This window comes from Tenrec ecaudatus, chromosome 5 (genome assembly GCF_050624435.1).
Source record: "Tenrec ecaudatus isolate mTenEca1 chromosome 5, mTenEca1.hap1, whole genome shotgun sequence".
Classification (NCBI taxonomy): domain Eukaryota; kingdom Metazoa; phylum Chordata; class Mammalia; order Afrosoricida; family Tenrecidae; genus Tenrec; species Tenrec ecaudatus.
The window spans coordinates 104,767,403-104,786,033 of record NC_134534.1 but is presented as its reverse complement, the minus strand read 5'-3'; the positions used below and the strand labels follow the sequence as shown (position 1 = coordinate 104,786,033).

Here is an 18,631-nt window from a genome sequence, read left to right as displayed (position 1 = left end):
CTGAGTCATTTCGTTTTTGTCCATAGAATTCTTCAACATTTCAGCTCAGGCTTGAATTTTTTCTTCAGTTTTTTCAGCTTGAAAAATCCTAAGCATGTTTTTCCCTCTGTGTGTGTTTTTTTTAATTCAATACTTTTATTGGGGCCTCTTACATCTCTTATGACAATCCATGCAATCATCTATTGTGTTGAGCACATTTGTACATTTGTTGCCATCATTTTCAAAACATTTTCTTTCTTTTTTATATAAAAATTTTATTGTGGACTCGTAACAACTCTTATCAAAATCCATACATACATCATCCATTGTGTCAAGCATATTTATACATTTGTTGCCATCATTTTCAAAACATTTTCTTTCTACTTGAGTCCTTGGTATCAGCTGCTTTACCAATTGTGTTCGAATGGCTGACCTGTCTTGTGGAAACACCTTTTATTATCTTCTAATCAATTCCTTTATGCCATAATTCCTTCCTGTTCCTTTGAGTACTATCCGTTTAAGAAAAGCATTCAGTCTCCTCTGATATTCGTTTTAGCCTGTTCTTTCTTTGCTGCCCTTTTAATGACTTTTTGTTTTCTTCACTCCACAACTTTTCTGGTCTTCAGTTTTCAGGGCATCAAATTTATTCTTGAGATGGCCTCTAAATCCAGGCAATATATATATATCTAGATTTCATGGATTTGTCTTAATTTCCTTCATCTTCAACTTGAACTTGCATATGAGCAGTGAGTGACTCAATATGCTTCAAACATACGGAGAATGAAGAGGACTTTAAGCATTTCCTGAGGAAGATCAAAGACTAAAGCTTTTACTGTGTATTATCTCCTTACATAAAGAAAACAAAACAATTTCACACCTGGACCGATAAACATGATAAACAGGGAAGATGTTGGCGTTGTCAAGGATTTTATTGTACTCAAATAAGCAATAAATGCTAAGGGAAGCAGCAATTGAGAAATCAAACAACATATTGCATTGGAGAAAATCTAATGCAAAGTCCTCTTTAATATCTGAAAAAGCAGAGATGCCAGGACGACTAAGGTGGGCCCAATTCATGCAATGGTCTTTTCAATTGTGTCATATACATGCAAAAACTGGACAATGGGGGGAAAAGACTACTAAAGATGTGCTGGCCAATAATATTGAATATACTGTGAATTTCCAAAATCTCTCTTGGAAGAAGTACAACCAGAATTCTCCTTAGAGTAGAAGACTGAGAGACTTTTTCTGACACATTTTGGACATATTATTGTGCAGGCCAGTCCCTGAAGAAAAACACCATGCTTCATAAATTAAGGGTCAGGAAAAATAAAATAGGAAGACCTTCAACAAGATGACCCAATGGCTGGAACAATGAGTTCAAGAATACCTGCTAATGCGAAGATGGATCAGGACTAATCAAAATTGCATTCCATTATACATAGAGTCATATGAGTTATAACCAGCACAACAGCTCCCAACAATAAACAACAAATACAAGGCTGAAAAATACACTAGCCAAATCAAACCTACTGTCATCAAATTGGTTATAATTCATAGATTTTCTGAGGCTGTAAATCTTTATAGGAGCAGACAGTCTCACCTTTCTCCTGTGGAGCGTCTGCTGGGTTTAAACTGATGATCAGACAGTGCCTCCTTAAAAAAAAATTTAAAAAAGAACATTAAATGCAGGTGCAAGTGTCCCTGCAGCATCTTTTCTCTGTCTAGTCTGCACCGCTGGAGTCTCTCTCAGGCCAGAGGATGGCTGTGCTCTCTCAGAAGTCTGTCTTGGATAGGATCTGAGGGTTTACACCGGCATTGGCCAGCTCCATGAACAGACTCCATGCTCTTTGCACTTCCCATGGCAGGAAACACCAGAGTCGACTACAGGATTTTCCATCTGAAAGACCGTACTCAGGAGATGATGAGACCAATCTAGGTACTGACATCACCAACAAGTAAGCACAACGAGGATTCTGAGGCGGTACAGAGGACTTGGAAGAGAAGCCTCCACTGACCTGAAAAATGATGCTCAAGAGAAGGAGGTGCCTGTCTTTTTGGTGGCCAGATCATTCATTGGAACAATATAACTTGGAGTAAAAAGATATGTGTCCTCTCCATCTGATCCTTTAAGGACGCGTGTGAAGGTATTATCAAATTGTATTAATTTCATTGAGAAATTTGTCAAGATTCTTGGAGAAATCCCAAATCCAAGGGCCCTGATGTGATGCAATTAAGGTCAAAAACTACCATTTACCTTTTTCTAAATATTCCTATTGGTGCTTTTCTACAATAATCATAATGTATCTTTTGGGAACATCATCTTAATTACCTCCTTCTTCCCTTCTCTTCTCCACTCAAACTCCCGCAATAGTTTTAGTTCATATCCAAAACCAAACCTACTGCCATCAAATTCATTCTGATTCCCAGTGACCCAAATGAACCACGTAGGCTGTAGCTCTTTATATCAGCCAAGATTCGTTGACAGTAAGGACAGTCATTGGTCCATGGCAACACCTCTCCTCAGCCAGTAGCCAAATTTTTCTCAAGTTCTCAGCCTCTAAACCATGTGGCCCCTTGACCTATGACTCCATGGACCAGGAAGCCAGCCCCAGCCCACTACTCTGCTTCACAGTCTCACATTCTTAGCACTAGTCTAGATCTCAAACATGCTGTACTGGTGGCTTTTCTTCCAATGATCCTGGGGGTTTTCTTTGTTCCTGCTCAGGCAGCTCTTCTTTATAACCTGGTTACAGAGAAATGATAGAAGAGCCATATGTTAGTATGGGTACATTGGACAAACAATATGTTTCAGAAACTCATATGTTTCAGAGAGAGTTTTATATAAAGAGTAGTCAGCACACATCAAGAAAACATCCCAACCTAGTGCTGCCCAAGCCAACAAGTCCAACATTAGCCCATATGTCCTACACAAATTCATAAAGTATCCCTCCATCTCACAAAACACACACTATGATGCCAACTGCAGGAAGAAAGCCAAATAAGTGAATTTGTAAGCATCTCAGTGCTGGCAGGGGTCACCACAAGGCTGCTCCAGCATCCAGGACTGCTTCAGGGTAGGTCCATGTGGCTTCTCCTCGAGGATGTCTTGCAGAAAGTAAGCCTTGCCAGCTAACGCATCTGCACCCTGGTCCGACCATCAGAAAGCAAGAGACCCAAGAACTAGATAGGCAATGCTCATGGAGCCATTTATCCCTCCGCCCTTCAATTAAACCCATATGTGTTTATCATCCAGTTTGGCACAATAAACTTTAACCATCTCAAGCCAGATTAAGAAATATCACACTACCACAGGAAGACCACAGGAAAACTGATGCATTTGGGATCAGACACTAGGAAAGAATATGGAAAATAACATGAACTGCCAGAGAATGAACATATGGCTTGGAGGAAGTACAGCCAGAATGCTCCTTGGAAACAAGGATGGCAAAACTTTGTCTCGTGTACTTTGGACATATTATTAGAAAGACCAACCCCTAGAAAATTATACCATACTTGGGAAAGTAAAATGTCATCAAAAATGGGCCCACACATAATAACAATGGTGAGGATGGAACTGGATGTTGTTTTGTTTCATTTTATTGCTCTAGGAGTCACTAGGGGTTTGAGCTGGCTCAATAGCACCTAACAACAATGCTGTTAATAAAAAGGTTAGTGTATCATGGAAGAAACACCTGACAACCTCTTCTGTAGATTATAGCCGAAACCATGAGGTCACCATGAGTTGAAATTAAATTGGACATCCCCTTACAGGAGGGTAGCAAGGAAGAGAGGAGCCAGTCAGGGTGCAGGATAGCACCGATGAAACATACAACTTTCCTCTAGTACTCTAATGCTTTCGTACAAACACACACACACACACACACACACTATTATGACTCCAATTTTACCTTACACATCTGGCTAGACCGGAGCATGTACATGGGCACAGATCAGAGCTGGAAATGAAGGGGATTCAGGACAGATACAGTCCTCGGGACCTATAATGAGAGTGTCTATACCAGGAGGGTAAGGGAAAGGTGAGGAGAGAAAGGGTAAACCAGTCACAATGATCTACATATAATCCCCTCCCAGGGGGACAAACAATAGAAAAGTAGGTGAAGGGAGACAACAGTCGGTGTAAGACATGAAAAAAAATTATTTATAAAATATCAAGGGCTCATGAGGCAGAAAGGGTGAGGGAAAGGGAAAATAAGCTGATATCAACGGCTCAAATAGAAAATGTTTTGAAAATGATGGCAACATACATACAAATGGGCTTGATGATCTAGAGCAGTGGTTCTCAATCTGTGGATTGCGACCCCTTCTGGGGTCAAACGACCCTTTCACAGGGGTTGCCCAATTCGTAACAGTAGCAAAGTTACAGGTCTGAAGTAGCAATGAAAATCATTTTATGGTTAGGGGTCACCACAACATGAGAAAATATATGAAAGGGTTGCAGCATTAGGAAGGTTGAGAACCACTGATCTAGAGGACAAGATGATTTCTGAACCAAAGCATGGCTGAGCATCGGATACTGGCCAGCCATTCTGATGTTAGCAGACTGCTTCATGAGAGTTCATGGTTTGAGTGTGAACCTAAGGTCTATAACCCAGGGATACGAAGAATGGAACACACTTGTTCAGGAAGTAGGATTCCCCTCCACCATGAGGCATTTGGCTAACAAAAGCTTTGTCTGTCACTGAAGTGTGCAACGATAACCAAATTGGTTCAAGAACAAATTGTTCCAATTCCACTGGGGTCCTTGGGGTGATGACAGCCATACTGGGGCTGGCACCTTAAATTCTGAGTGAAGTGACTTGTTGAGGGGCCTCCAGAAATTGGGTATGATCACAGAAGATGAGCCTAAGCAATTCTAACTACTTGAACATCATGGGTCTCACGGGCACTATTGGCAATGACTTCTGTGGTACTAGCATGACCCCTGACACTGACTCAATGCTGCCCCAGATCACAGGCACCATTGGGCATTTGTTTTGGAAGGGTGCTATGGATACCTGGCCCTTGTCATCTCTCTATCCTATGGCGTCAACTAGATTTTTACTCCAGAATGTTGACCAGATGATGACTGGGAGGAATACTCCTGTCACTGTCTCAGTGAGACAAAGACCCATGGTTCTTGTCTCAACATCATCATGAAATGTATCCAGGTAACCATGGATGTGACCAAGACCATGAATGAGAAGAAAAGTGATGAAGCCAGGAAGCTGAGAGGCCAGAGCTTCATGAACAACTAGGAGGTATAAAAGCTTCTAGATCATATCAGGCCTCCAGAGTCTAAGATGTTTCCCCACAGTTTGGCCATGATGAACATGGGAACCCCTACAGGTATGAACAGGCATGAACACTGCAGTCTGCTCCATGGTGAGAACTGACCTTTTCCAGAACAACCATGTGCTGCTTTTGCAGGACTCCTTCTAGGGCATAGTCAAGGGGTCAGATTGAGGACGTTGGCAGGAGCTTTCAGGTGCTGGACTGAGTGAGGTAGTTCCAAACTCGAAGTTACAAGGATCTACACAAGAATAGCTCAGTGCAAACACAACAAAGATGAACTTTGAGGGCCTTCTAATCTATGGGGGCAGTTTGAGGTTTACGCAGGAAGCCTGGAGCTAATGGAGGGCCTAAGCAGTTTGACTAGCCCTGCATTTCACCTGTGGCCATTCCTGCCGTGGTATTCAACAATGTTCCTGGCTCAGACAGTGATACAATCGGGCAATCAGAAGCAGGCTCTACCTAGTGGGTCTTACTCCTGGAGACAATGGTGACTTATGTGGCTACCTGAAAACATGGCAGCACTGGCAGCTGGGGTAATGCAGCCTGCATCTTTGACGAGACCTTCATTATTCTGGACCAGTTGGCGAAAGTTGAGCATCGGATGCAAAAGGTGCAAAGACTGTGAAAAGGGTCCTGGGGTTACGAAATAAGAAGTGCCATGAGTGTGATACCACTGACGTCATTTTCGACTTGTGCTCTGTGGAGGGCAAAGGCATTTTCGATAGCAAGAACATGCCCAAGTCCATTCGGCAGGAATTTTGCCACTAAGATGGGAGCCAAGGCTATGAACTGGATGTCCAGGAAAATCAAAGAAAGTTATTATAGTGAGTGGATCTTTAACCGACATTCTAGACTCAAGCTTTGTATTGGGGATGAATGTCTAAGAAGATCCTGGTTTGGGGGATCATATCCCGAAGGAGCAGTGGTGGCTGAAACTGAGGTCCATCCTGAAAATATTAGCTAAGCATGAGATTGACTTGGACATCTCAAAGCACATCCACCAAAAGTATAGTGCTCTGGAGATGTTCCTATCTACACTTCTTTGAAGTGAAGGGAAGAGAGTATATGACCACGGTCAGTGCACCCATTTGTAGACCCAAATCAACATCTCCTCAATGGTTTAGTCCATTTTTCATTAGGTTTCCATTTATTCTGAAGCTGCAACCATGGTCAACTGGCAGAGTAGTGTATGGAAGCTCCTCATAGGCAGAATTTCTCATGACTCTTACCCCAGTTTTTGCCAGTCACATAGGATTGAGCTCTAATACTGCTGATTGATTGCAGTTGTTCAGTTGGATTCCCCTAAAAACTCTATTTATTTGTGATAACAAAGAGTTTCGGTACTTCTACTTGTACTACAATAAAAAGCTATAACTAGACTAGCAAATGCCAACTGGTCGAAAATTAAAGCCCAGCGTTAGGCTTATAGATTATATTAATATTTATTCTTTGTATGCTATAGTCCTATAAGCTTTTCAAGAATCCATGGTGATACAGTGGGTTAAATATTGAGCTACTAACTGAAAAGTCAGTGGTTCAAACCTACTAGGAGAAAAATGAGGTTAGTTGATCCTGTCAAAACTTATAGTCTGGGAAACCCTAAGGAGAATTTTTCTTCTGCCCTATACAGTCACCAGGAATTGGAATCAATTCAACGACAGTGGCTTTGATTTTGTTTGGCTTGTTTGACTTGGTATCAACTTTCAAAAACTCAAACGTTCATAATCCACCCTGACATTATCATGCAGATTTAACATTTTAAATTATATTAATTAAATCACAAATTACATGTTTATTAAAATTTCTGAAGCTAAGAAGGATACCAAATCCAAAATTATCTCTAAATAAACTAAAGGAACAACCAAGATGAAGATGGAAAAAAAATCAATATTTGTCAAGTTTATATTCCTATTTTAAGTGACTTTTTTTAACCTAACAAAATTATAATTACAATTATTTTGTAGATTTAGTAAATTATTTCCAAAGCATTCAATAAGGATGATACTTAATAAGAAATTATGTTTTTTTCAAAAGGTACATTTAGTCCTAGATCTCTTCTAATTCCATGAACTTCAATTTTCAGTGTTCTTAAAATAAAACTTTGCATTTTATTTTTCTTAATCCTCTAAGCAGAAATTCTTAAAAAACAAAAAATACATTGATTCTAAACCACCAGTTCCAAAATTAATAATTCACAGAATACTATTTCACAAGCATTAATAGTATAAGAACAACATAGGTGGTTCAGTGGTAGTATTCTCACCTTTCATGCGTGAGACCTGGGTTCAGATCCTGACCACTATACCTCTGGAGCAGCACTAACTATCTATCAGGTGACGCTTTCAAGTTCCTATGCTGCTGAGCAGGTTGCAGCAGGTCTCCCGGACTAAGACAGACTAAGCAGAAAGGCATGGCGGTCTACTGAAAGTCAATCAATGAAAGCCCTATGGATCACAACAATCTGATCCACACTGATCGTCAGGATGGTGTGGGACTGAGCAGCATTTGTTCTTTTGTGCAGAGAGTCCCCATGAGTGGTGCTGGGGATGGAAGACCTGGTTCAATGGTAGTTAATAACAAGTATCGCATGAAGAAATTGTTCCGCACTCAAATAGATTGGGAAAGCCTAGGTCAAACTTGTTTTCAAATATCATTTCTTTGTGACTTCCCAAAGCCTTTGCATATGCTTAAATGTACCACTGTGAATGAAGGGGCTATATGAGGGTTCCAATTTACAACTTTGGAGCCAAATCTGACTCAATGTCTATAGTTTGAATGCAGTTCATGTATTGGTTGACATGTTGTCTATGGCTATTTTCACTGCCTCGTTTTTAGTATATGAAGTTTTATTGGAACAAAGTCTTACACACTCCTTTCTGCAATCTCTATGATTGCTTTTATGCTATAGTGACAGAAACTTAATAGGTGTCATAGAGACTACATCCTGTAAAACCAAAATTATTTATTACCTGGCCCTTTATATGAAAAGCTTGCTAACCCTGCTTTAAGCCATGAACAAATTCTACTTTTATTGTATTTTCATTGTCCTTTTATTACTAGGAAAGTATTAAATTAATGCACTACAAAAAAGTACTACCTAAAAACTAAATGTCCCTTGACAACTATTATTAAAAGTTTGGACTTTGTTCTCTTATTTGTTCTTTTTTCTATATACATATGAACATGTGTACTATTAATCACATTTTCTGTTGTCAATGTGTAGTAAGCCTTTTGTTATTGTTGCTAGAAGCCCCAACCTCATGTCAGGCCCATGTGCAATGTAATGAAATGCTGCCCATCCCTGGGTTATACCCATTTTGATTACACATTGGACCATTATGATCTATTAAGTTGCTAACCAGCAACTAACCAATTCAAAATCACCAGGAAAAAGAGGGCTTTCTACTCCTGTAAAGATTTACAGTCCTGGAAACCCACAGAAGCAGTTCCTTCCTGTCCTATAGGGTCACCATGAGTTAGAATGACTGAGTAGCCATGAAGAGAGTGGTATTTGGATGTAGATGTCAGACTTTTGTTCCTAGTCAGTCTCCACATAGATGCTTCATTGAAACTTACTCAGCATCATAATGGCACACAAACTCCCACTGACAGGAAAGCAGTGGCTTCACCTAAGATGTATTGACTAAGAGCAGGCTTTCACTATTCCTAAAGCTACCACTTATCTATCAGTTCATTGTACTGTGGAAGTTTGGGTGTTGCTGTGATGCTGGAGCTTAGTAACTGGTATTTCAAATACCATTGTGAACAAGTTTCAGTAGAGCTTGTAGATTAAAAACAGTCAATGAAGAAAGAATAGGTCGTCCACTTCTGAGGGACTTCCCCTGAAAACCTTATGACGAGCAATGAAACATTGTCAGATACAGTGCTGGCCGATGAACCCTTCAGGTTGGAAGGCACACAAAATGCTACTGAGAAAGAATGACTTTTTCAAAATAGAGTCAAACATAATGGAGAAAGCTTTCAAGACCTTATTTTGCATGACAAAATAAAAAGAAATCAGTGCAAACATCTATTAATAATACAAATGTGGAATGTAAAAATTGTAAGATAAGGAAAATTGGAAGTCAAGGAAATTTAAAGATCAATATCTAAGGCATTAGTGAACTGAAATAAGTTAGTATTGACCGTTTTCAAACAGATTATCATCTAATTTACTATGTCTGGAATGACAATTTCAAGAGGACCAGGGTTGCATTTATCATCCAAAAAAAACATTTCCAAAAAAAATTTTCAAAATCTATCTTGAAGGAAAATGTTATCTATGATAAGGTGATATCAATTTGTATACAAGAAAATCCAGTTAATATAACTAGTATTCAAAATTATGTACCCACCACTAAAGTTAGTGAGGAAAAATTGAATAATTCTACCAACTTCTTCCATCTGAAATTGATCACAGTCAAGATGCATCGATAATTGTTGACAATAGGAATGTGTACGTTGCAAACAAAGAGGAAGGAACAGTAATTGGAAATTATGACCTTGGTGATCAAAATAAAGCTGGAGATTGCATGATAGAATTTGTAAGATCAGTGACTTTTCCATTACAAACACCCTCTTCAACATAAATAGCAACTATGCACATGAACCTGTCCAGATGGAATACACAGAAATCAAATTGACTACATCTGTGGGAAGAGAAGATGGAGATGTTCATTATCAGCAGCCAAAACAAGGCCAGGGGTTGACTGGGTAACAGACCATAAATTGCTCATTTCTAAGTTCAGGTTGAAGTTGAAGAAAAGTAAAATACATCCACAAGAGACAAGATACATCCTTTGATACATTTCACCTGAATTTAGAAAACATCTCAAAAACCCACTGAATTCATTGAACATTAATAGTAAACTGATGAACTATGGGACATCAACAACATCATACATAAAAGTAAACCGTCACTAAACAGACAGGAAAGAAATAAAAGATCAAAGTGGATGTCGGAAGAGATCATGACATTTTCTCTTGATCATAGCGTAGCTAAAGTAAGTGGAATAAACACGGAAGTTAAAGAGCTGAACAGAACATCTCCATGGGCAGCTGGAGAAACATGGTTAAGTATTGTGGTGAAAAGGATAAAGACCTGGAGTTAGAAAACTCAAGAGGAAGAATACTTATACTAAGCATATATCAAACTGGAGGACTGAAGGGAAAGAACCCAAGCCTGACATTGCAATATTGAAAGCTTCAAAGGACAAAATATTGAATAATAGAGGAAGCAGCAAAAAAAGATGGAAGGTTTACACAGAGTCACTGTACTAAAAAGAACTGGTCAACATTCAACCATTTCCAAAGGTAGTATATTATCAAAATGGAATTGAAGGGAGAAGTCCACACTGTACTGAAGGCATTTGCAAAAAGCGAGGCTGCAGGAATTGATGGAACACCAATTTCAACAAGCTGAGGAAGCACTGGATGTATTCAATCATCTATGCCAAGAAATTGGAAGACCAACCAACCAACCTGATCAACCAACTGGAAGAAATCCATATTTGTACCCAATCCAAAGTAAGGTGGTCCAACAAAGTACAGAAATTATTGAACAATATTATTAATATCAAACTAAAAAAACAAATTCACTGCTATTGAGTCAATGTCTCACAGTGACTCTATAGGACAAGATAAAACTGTCCATGTGATTTCCTGAGATGGTAACTCTTTATGGGAGTAGAAAGCCCATCTTTCTCCCATGGAGCAACTCATGGTTTTGAACTGCTGTTCTTGTGGTTAGCAACCCTATGAGTGACCACTGTGCCACCATGGTTGAGCACCATGCAAATAAAATTTTATTGAAAGCAATTGAACAACAGTTTTAGCAGTACATTAATAGGAATCTGCCAGAAATTTAAGCAAGATTCAAAAAAGGACTATTCATAGTGATAGCAAGTGGCTCTTGGCTGATAGCAGGGAATACCAAAAAAATATGTTTGCTTATATTTTATTGACTCTGGAAAGGCTATGGAAGAATGGAATTCAAGAGCACGCCATTGTGCTCATGTGAAACCTGTACATGGACCAAGAAGCAGTCATACAAAACAAAACAAAGGAATACTGCATGGTTTAAAATCAGGAAAGGTGTGGGTCTGCGTTGTATCCTGTCACCACAGCTATTCAATCTGTACCCCAGAAGCTGGATTATATACAGAAGAACATAGCACCAGGATTGGAGGAAGAATTATGAACAATCTGAGACCTGAAGATTCCATAATCTTGCTTCCTGAAAGTGAGGATGACTTGGAGCACTCACTGATGAAGCTCCAGGACTCCAGGCTTCAATATGGATTGCAGCTCAATGTAAAGAAAACCAAAGTCATCAAAGATTTCATCTAGCCTGGATTCACAATCAGTGCTCAAGGAAGTCAAGAAATCAAAAGACGTATGGCAATGGGCAAATCTGCTGCACAGCATCACCTTAAAGTGCTGAAGCGTAAGTAGGTCACTGTGAGTACTCAGGTGCACCTGACCTAAGCTGTGGTGTATTCAGTTGCCTCATAGGCATATGAAAGTTGACCATTTATAAGGAAGAGTGTAGAAGAATATATATTTGAAGGATGGTACTGGTGAAAAATACTGAAAGTGTCATATATTACCAGAAGAACAAATAAATCTGTCTTGGAAGAAGTAAAGTCAGAGTGCCCCTAAAAAGTAAGGATGATGAAACTTCATCTCCAATATTTCAGACAGGCTATCAGGAGAGACTGGTCCCTGGAGAAGCATATTACACTTGGTAAAAGACAGTGTGAAAGAGGAAGACTTCTCGTGAGATTAGCTGACACTGGTTGCAACAAAGAGCTCAAACATAACAATCACCGTGAGCTGTTGTAGGAGCAGGCAATGTTATAACTTGATGGTTTTAACCACAATAACAAGTAACGACGAACTAACCATTTCAGAAAGATGGTACCATTGTGAGCCATGTGTGAGAGAATTGCCTGAGCTTGACCAGTTCCAAAATTCCAGTTGAGAAAATCTATGCCAAGTTGACTGCAAGCCCAATGAGTGCCTTTGAGGAGCTTGGTGTCACTTGAAACCCATCCCCGAAACAGAACTAAACCCACTACAGTCAAGTCAATAGTGATTCATCTTGCACTACAGGCTAGAACTGCCCCATAGAATTCAAGGGTTGCAACTTTCAGTATGGATTTCAATTCAATGTAAGGAAGACCAAAATCCTCACAACTAGACTGACAGATAATGTCACAATAAATGGAGAGATGGTTGAAGTTGTCACGGATTTTTGTCTTGTTCAGATGCACAATCAATGCTCATGGAAACAGCAGTCAAAAGACACATTACATTGGGTAACTGCTGCACAAGACCTCTTTAGAGTATTGAAGAGCAAGAATGTTATTTTGAGGACTGAGGAGCCGCTACCCAAGCCATGATATGTATGTGCAAGTTGGACATTGAATCAGGATGACTGAAGAAGACCGATGAATTAGAATGATGGTGTTGGAGAAGAATATTGACAGTACCATGGACTGCTAAAAAGACAAATTGATCTGTCTTAGAAGACATAAGGCCAGAGTGCTCCTTAGAGGCAAAGATGGTAAGATTTTATCTTACATACTTTGGACATGTTGTAGGAGAGTCCAGTCCCTGCGGAAGGACATCATGTTTGGTAAAGTGGAGAGGCAGCACAAAAGAGGAAGGCTCTCAAAACGATGGATTGACAGTGTCTGCATCCCTGGGCTCAGACACAGGAACAATTGTAAGGACAGCACAGGGCAGTGTGCACAGGGTCGTGATGGGTCAGAGCCAATTCGGTGGCACCTAAAAATAACAGCAACAACAGAATCTTACAGTCAGAAAATTGTGGAGCAAAAAGTCCATCCTAATTATTCTGTTTATAAATTATATATTTTAAGGTGTGGTGTAAAATGTTTTACCATGAAACTTTGTAAATGTATGTTGATGGGGCTGAGAAGCAGCACAGAGCAGATTCAAGATAAACACCAGAGAACTCGTGTCTCAGCTGAAAGACAGCATGCTGGTTATTGAACAATCCACCAGCGGACCCTTTGATTGTCATGATCTTCTACAGAAAGGCTTTTCTTGTGTGGGAAAAAAAATGAGCGTTTTCTCTTTTGAATTATCTTTACTATTTTCAATGTGCTCTTCTTGAATTATTAGGAAAAACAATCTAACTCAACCAGGATAAGATGAACTTCTCCACCCTGAACAACATCCAGGACCAGTTTACGCCTCTCAAGCTGCAGGTGGAGTTCAAGGTAATGCAGCAGTTCAGTACCTTCCTTTTCTGTCCAGCTCAAATTTCTCCCTAGGCATCCTGAGGGGTAGCAATGAGACACTGAGCTTTGAAGACATCCTCACTGAGATAGTGCAGAGCAGGATCATGTGAAGACCACTCCTGATTGTGGAGTACAAGCTTGGTCTACTGTGAAGGAGTCACTCAGTGGCCCGCCATTAAAAGTACTGAAATATTGGAAAATTCAAAACAAACAAATGAATAAATTTTATATAATCTATCAGTAACTGTACTAACTGACTGATTATTCAACCATTTCAGGAGGTAGCAAATGGTCAAGATCGAGTGATACTGAAAAAGAAGGCCCAGCTGCACTGAAGGCATTAGCCAAGCACAAGGCTCCAGGAATTCATGAAATACTCATTGAAATGCTTAATAAGCTGATGAAGCACTGGAAGCACTCACTCATCTGGCCAAATGACTGAAAGAAATCCGTATTTTCACTCATTCCAAAGAAAGGTGACCCAAAAGAATGTGCAAATTATAGGGAAACAGCAATCATCTCTACAGACGGTAATTGTCACATCTTTCCCCCTAGGAATGGCTGATGGGCTCAAACACCTTTTGGTTAGCAGCCACATTCTTTAACCACTGTACCATCCAGACCCCTTGGAACTCACCCAGAGCCCCTTTTCTGCCACATCTGCCTCTTAGCCTCTCTGTGAAATCAGTGGTGACCCAGTGCCGAATGTTGCCTTCCACATGGGAGACCCAGGAATGATTGCTAGACAGTGTACCTCACGGGCAACCACCACACATTGGCAGTGGAGGTGTGTGTCCTGCTATGATGCTCAAACAAGATTCAATGGACATTCCAGGCTAAGATGAACTAAGTGTGTGTGGGGGGTGGGGGTGGGGGGGGCGGGGAGCTCTGGTGATACCTTTTTGAAAAGTAGCAAGTGCAAAATATATGGGTCATAACGATCCAATCCCTTTGTGCTTGGGGTCACCAGGAGGAGCAGAGGAGGGCCGGGGTGGGTGAATGGGGGTAAGAGATAGTAGAATACACTTCATAGAAGCTAGCAACAACAGTCTCTCTGTGCATCAATTCCTGCTGTGAAAGAGATCATAACACATATTGGGCAAGGCTTGGTCATAATAATTACAAGACACAATCATGGGAAGTGTCTCACAGAGGGAAACTAAGTCCAAATTGGGGGCATAATTTTAATAAACCCAGAAATGTCTAAGTTTAAAACATCCTGTATACATAAATGTATTCCTTTATTACAACAAAATTTGGATCCCATTATATGTAAACTTTGTGCTTTATTCTTTTTTTGTAATTAAAACAATTATTTTCCTCAATGGCAAGGAGGGTATAGGAGGCCTTGTAGGGCTTGATCAAGGGCAATGTAAATGAGAGGAATTACTGAAATCTAAATGAAGGCTGAACATGATAGTGGGATAAGAGGAAAGGAAATAGAGGAAAGAGCTAGGAGGCAAAGGGTATCTATAGAGGTCTAAATACAGGCATGTACATATTAAATATATTTATATATTACAATGGGGAAAGAGCTCTATGTGCATAGATTTATAGGTTTTGTATTAAAGTAGCAGATGGACATTGGGCCTCTACTCAAGTACACCCTCAATGCAAGAATACTTTCTTCTATTAAACTTGGATTCCATGATGCTCACCTTTTTAACATAATTGCCAAAGACAAAGCAGGTGCATAAGCAAATGTGATGGTGCCCAACTATTAAAAGATATAGTGTCTGGGGTCTTAAAGGCTTGAAGGTAAACAAGTGGCCATCTAGCTGATGAAGCAACCAAGCCAATATGGAAGAAGCACAACAGCCTGTGTGATCACAAGGTGTCTATGGGATCAGGTATCAGGAGTCAAACACCCAGAACTAAAAATCATATCATTGTGCATGGGTGGGGGGTGCAGAGTGGAGATACAAAACCCATCTGTAAGCAACTGAACACTCCCTTACAGAAGGGACAAAGGGAGGAGATGAGCCAGCCAGGAGATGAGCCAGTGCAGTATAGCTGATGAAACATAAAACTTTCCTCTAGTTCTCTAATGCTTCCTTCCTCTACTTCCCCCCCACCCCTGCACTATCATGACCCCAATTCAGCCTTACAAATCTGGCTAGACAAGAGCATGTACACAAGTACAGATCAGAGCTGGAAACACAGGGAATACAGGACAGATAAACCCCTCAGGACTAATAATGAGAGTAGCCATACCAGGAGGCAAAAGGGAAGGTGGAGCAGAAAGTGGGGACCGGTCAAAATGATCTACGTATAATCCCCTCCCAAGGGGACAGACAATAGAAAAGGGGCTTATTGGAGACATTGCACAGTGTAAGACATGAAAAAATAATAATTTATAAATTATCAAAGGTTTATGAGGGAAGGAGGGAGGGTGGGTGGGAAAGGGAGGGGAAAAATGAGGAGCTAATACCAAGGGCTCAAGTAGAAAGAAAATAGTTTGAGAAGGATGAGGGCAACAAACAAACAAATGATCTTGACACACTGGACATATGTATGGCTTGTGATAAGAGTTGTACGAGCATCCAATAAAATTATTTTAAAAAAGAAAACAAAACTGTATTTTCCTATATGGCTAATTATTTTTGGGAACAATTTTAATACACACACATGTTGTCCAGGTATTTAAAGTATTTTTATTTCACAGGTATGTCTATTATATTTCATTCATTCTATGATGCTGAAAGAGCAAAAGAGAAAGTTTCTTGCCCTCAAAGAGCTTACAATTTTATAAAGATTAAAAATGCCAAGCACATTTGTAGTAAAAATGCAAAGAACTTCAGGATGAGTACTTAGAATAAATGTAATCAAAATTAGAATGCTACAAAGTGCCTTACCAAGAAAGTAAATAAGCAGTCCCTGGTAGCACCAACATTTAAGCACCAGGCTACTAACCAAAATGACTGGCAGTTTTAGCTTAGCAATTTACTTTCAAAACTTTATGGAACACAGATCTACTCTGACACACATGAAGTCACCAGGAGTCAGAATTAAGTCCATGACAGCCAGTTGGGTTCAGAAAGTAAAGATCTCTGGACAACTACCTTAAAAGTTTGGACAATATTCCCCAGTTTATTCTTTTTGTTTATTCTTTGATCGCATATGGTGAATATAATGGAGTGTTTCTCACTCTTCTTTAAATTATTGCCTGCCCATTTCCTCAATTAGATTTTGTTATACATAGGGTTCTCCTCCTCCTCCTCCTCCTCCTCCTCCTCCTCCTCCTCCTCCTCCTCCTCCTCCTTCTTCTTCTTCTTCTTCTTCTTCTTCTTCTTCTTCTTCTTCTTCTTCTTCTTCTTCCTATTCTTCTTCTCCTTCTTCTAGTGCAATAAACCCCTTTTATGAGAAAGGAAACAAGAAAATTGTCATGTCTGCCTCACCTTAGATTATGAATGCTGGGTAGGCATCAGGAATTGGTAACAAATTCTAGGAAAAGCTCTCTGAAGTTTCCACAAGGTGATCCAATTAAGATATGACTGGCAGCCATGAAAAACTTTGATGCTGCCAAACCACAGAGACATGTTAGATGTAGAAAGACAAGAAATATCTTGCTGGATAACCAAATATTTTTTTAAGAGTCCTATAGTATAGGCTTAAAACTTCCTAGACACCACTGACTATTTTTCTTGCCCTACAGCCAAATATAACCTAAGAAAAAGGAAAACACTGACTATCCCACGAAAGCCAGACGAGTAAACAGAAATTTGCTATGAATCTTATCCTGACAAAGGCCAGGCCAAAAATCTATCTTCAGTACATTACAATGGAATCTCTGAGGTCAACTTACAAGACCCCCATTATAATGGTGCTGACACTGGACTACTCCAAAACCCCTACCTCCCTTATTTCACCAACTGCCTTTATAAAGCACTTTGTAAACAAGCTAGCAGATATTCTGAATGTCTCTGAAAGCTACCTACTGAAACTTCCTACCTCTGACTCCAGAAAGGAACCAGCTCTCACTCAATATCTGCCCCATTTATGGTGAAGCAATCATGGAGAGACTTTCTGAGTCAGCCCAGCCTATATGGCAAGTACCAATACAACTAAAGGAGACTGTTACTTTAATACAAATACCTCAACCTCATGGATTTAATCAACACACATTTATTTTCTCATGGTTCTCAAGGCTGAAGGTGTACATCATGGCCTCAGTCATGCGGATTCACTGCCTGTAAGTGGCCCAAGGTTCTACTTGCATCCTTGGGGGAACATTTTTCTGAGTTGAACTCTTTGTCTTGAATTTAATTGGCCCAGCAGATCTCCTTAATTAGATTGAATTGTTGAGAGTGATAATATTGCATTACATCAAATGTAAAATTATTATATTATATTGCAGTATCACATAACACTAGTAATGTGACTTAACTAATTGCTCAATTCCATGACAGCAACTAGTGTTTGAATAAACAACCAGGAATTTTGGGCAGGCCAAGTTTATATACAAAAATTAATCATTATGAAGGCCAAGGGAAGTAGGCATCAATTTACTCCAAAAGTTTCTGATTTAAGCAAAAGCATCAAGCTTAACAAGAGTCATTAAAAATATCAGGTTTCTCCTGTCCTCTTCTCATTTTTGAATGAGATCTGTAGGATTATCCAGAAATATAGAAAAATCCCCAAAACCACTTGTTTGAGTTGGTTATATAATAAAATGTCCTAGGACTTCCGGGAAGATGGTGACTGAGTAACACATGTCAGAGGGACTTTGCAGAAATCAGCACAGGAGAGTTACTAAGAGGGAAACTCAACACTGCTGGATCACAGGAGGAGCATCATAAAGATGTGTAGGAACAGATCCACAAGGTTTTGAGTGGATAGGTGCTTTTAGCTTAGAACAGTGGAGGCTGGCAAGGGTTTCACCTTAGCCAGTCCACTGTTTCAGCTGGAGTCGGGACCATTTGGAGCCAGCACAGGGGCTTTATGTCAACACTGACACAGCTTGCTGCCACCTACCTCGGGGCAGGGATTAAACACTTGCATCCCCACCGACAGGGATGGAGCTAAGCTACATTGTTCCTTGTGTTTCCCTCTCTTCTATTGATGCCCCCACATCTAAGTGGTCTTAG

The 18,631-nt window shown here is 39.9% G+C and overlaps 2 pseudogenes; both read left to right on the top strand.

Moving 5' to 3' along the window:
- The first annotated feature begins 4,498 nt into the window (after nucleotides 1–4,498).
- Nucleotides 4,499–6,320, top strand: LOC142449217 (ATP-dependent 6-phosphofructokinase, muscle type pseudogene; annotated as a pseudogene).
- Nucleotides 6,321–11,676: 5,356 nt separating this feature from the next.
- Nucleotides 11,677–13,696, top strand: LOC142449216 (proteasome maturation protein pseudogene; annotated as a pseudogene).
- Nucleotides 13,697–18,631: the final 4,935 nt, after the last annotated feature.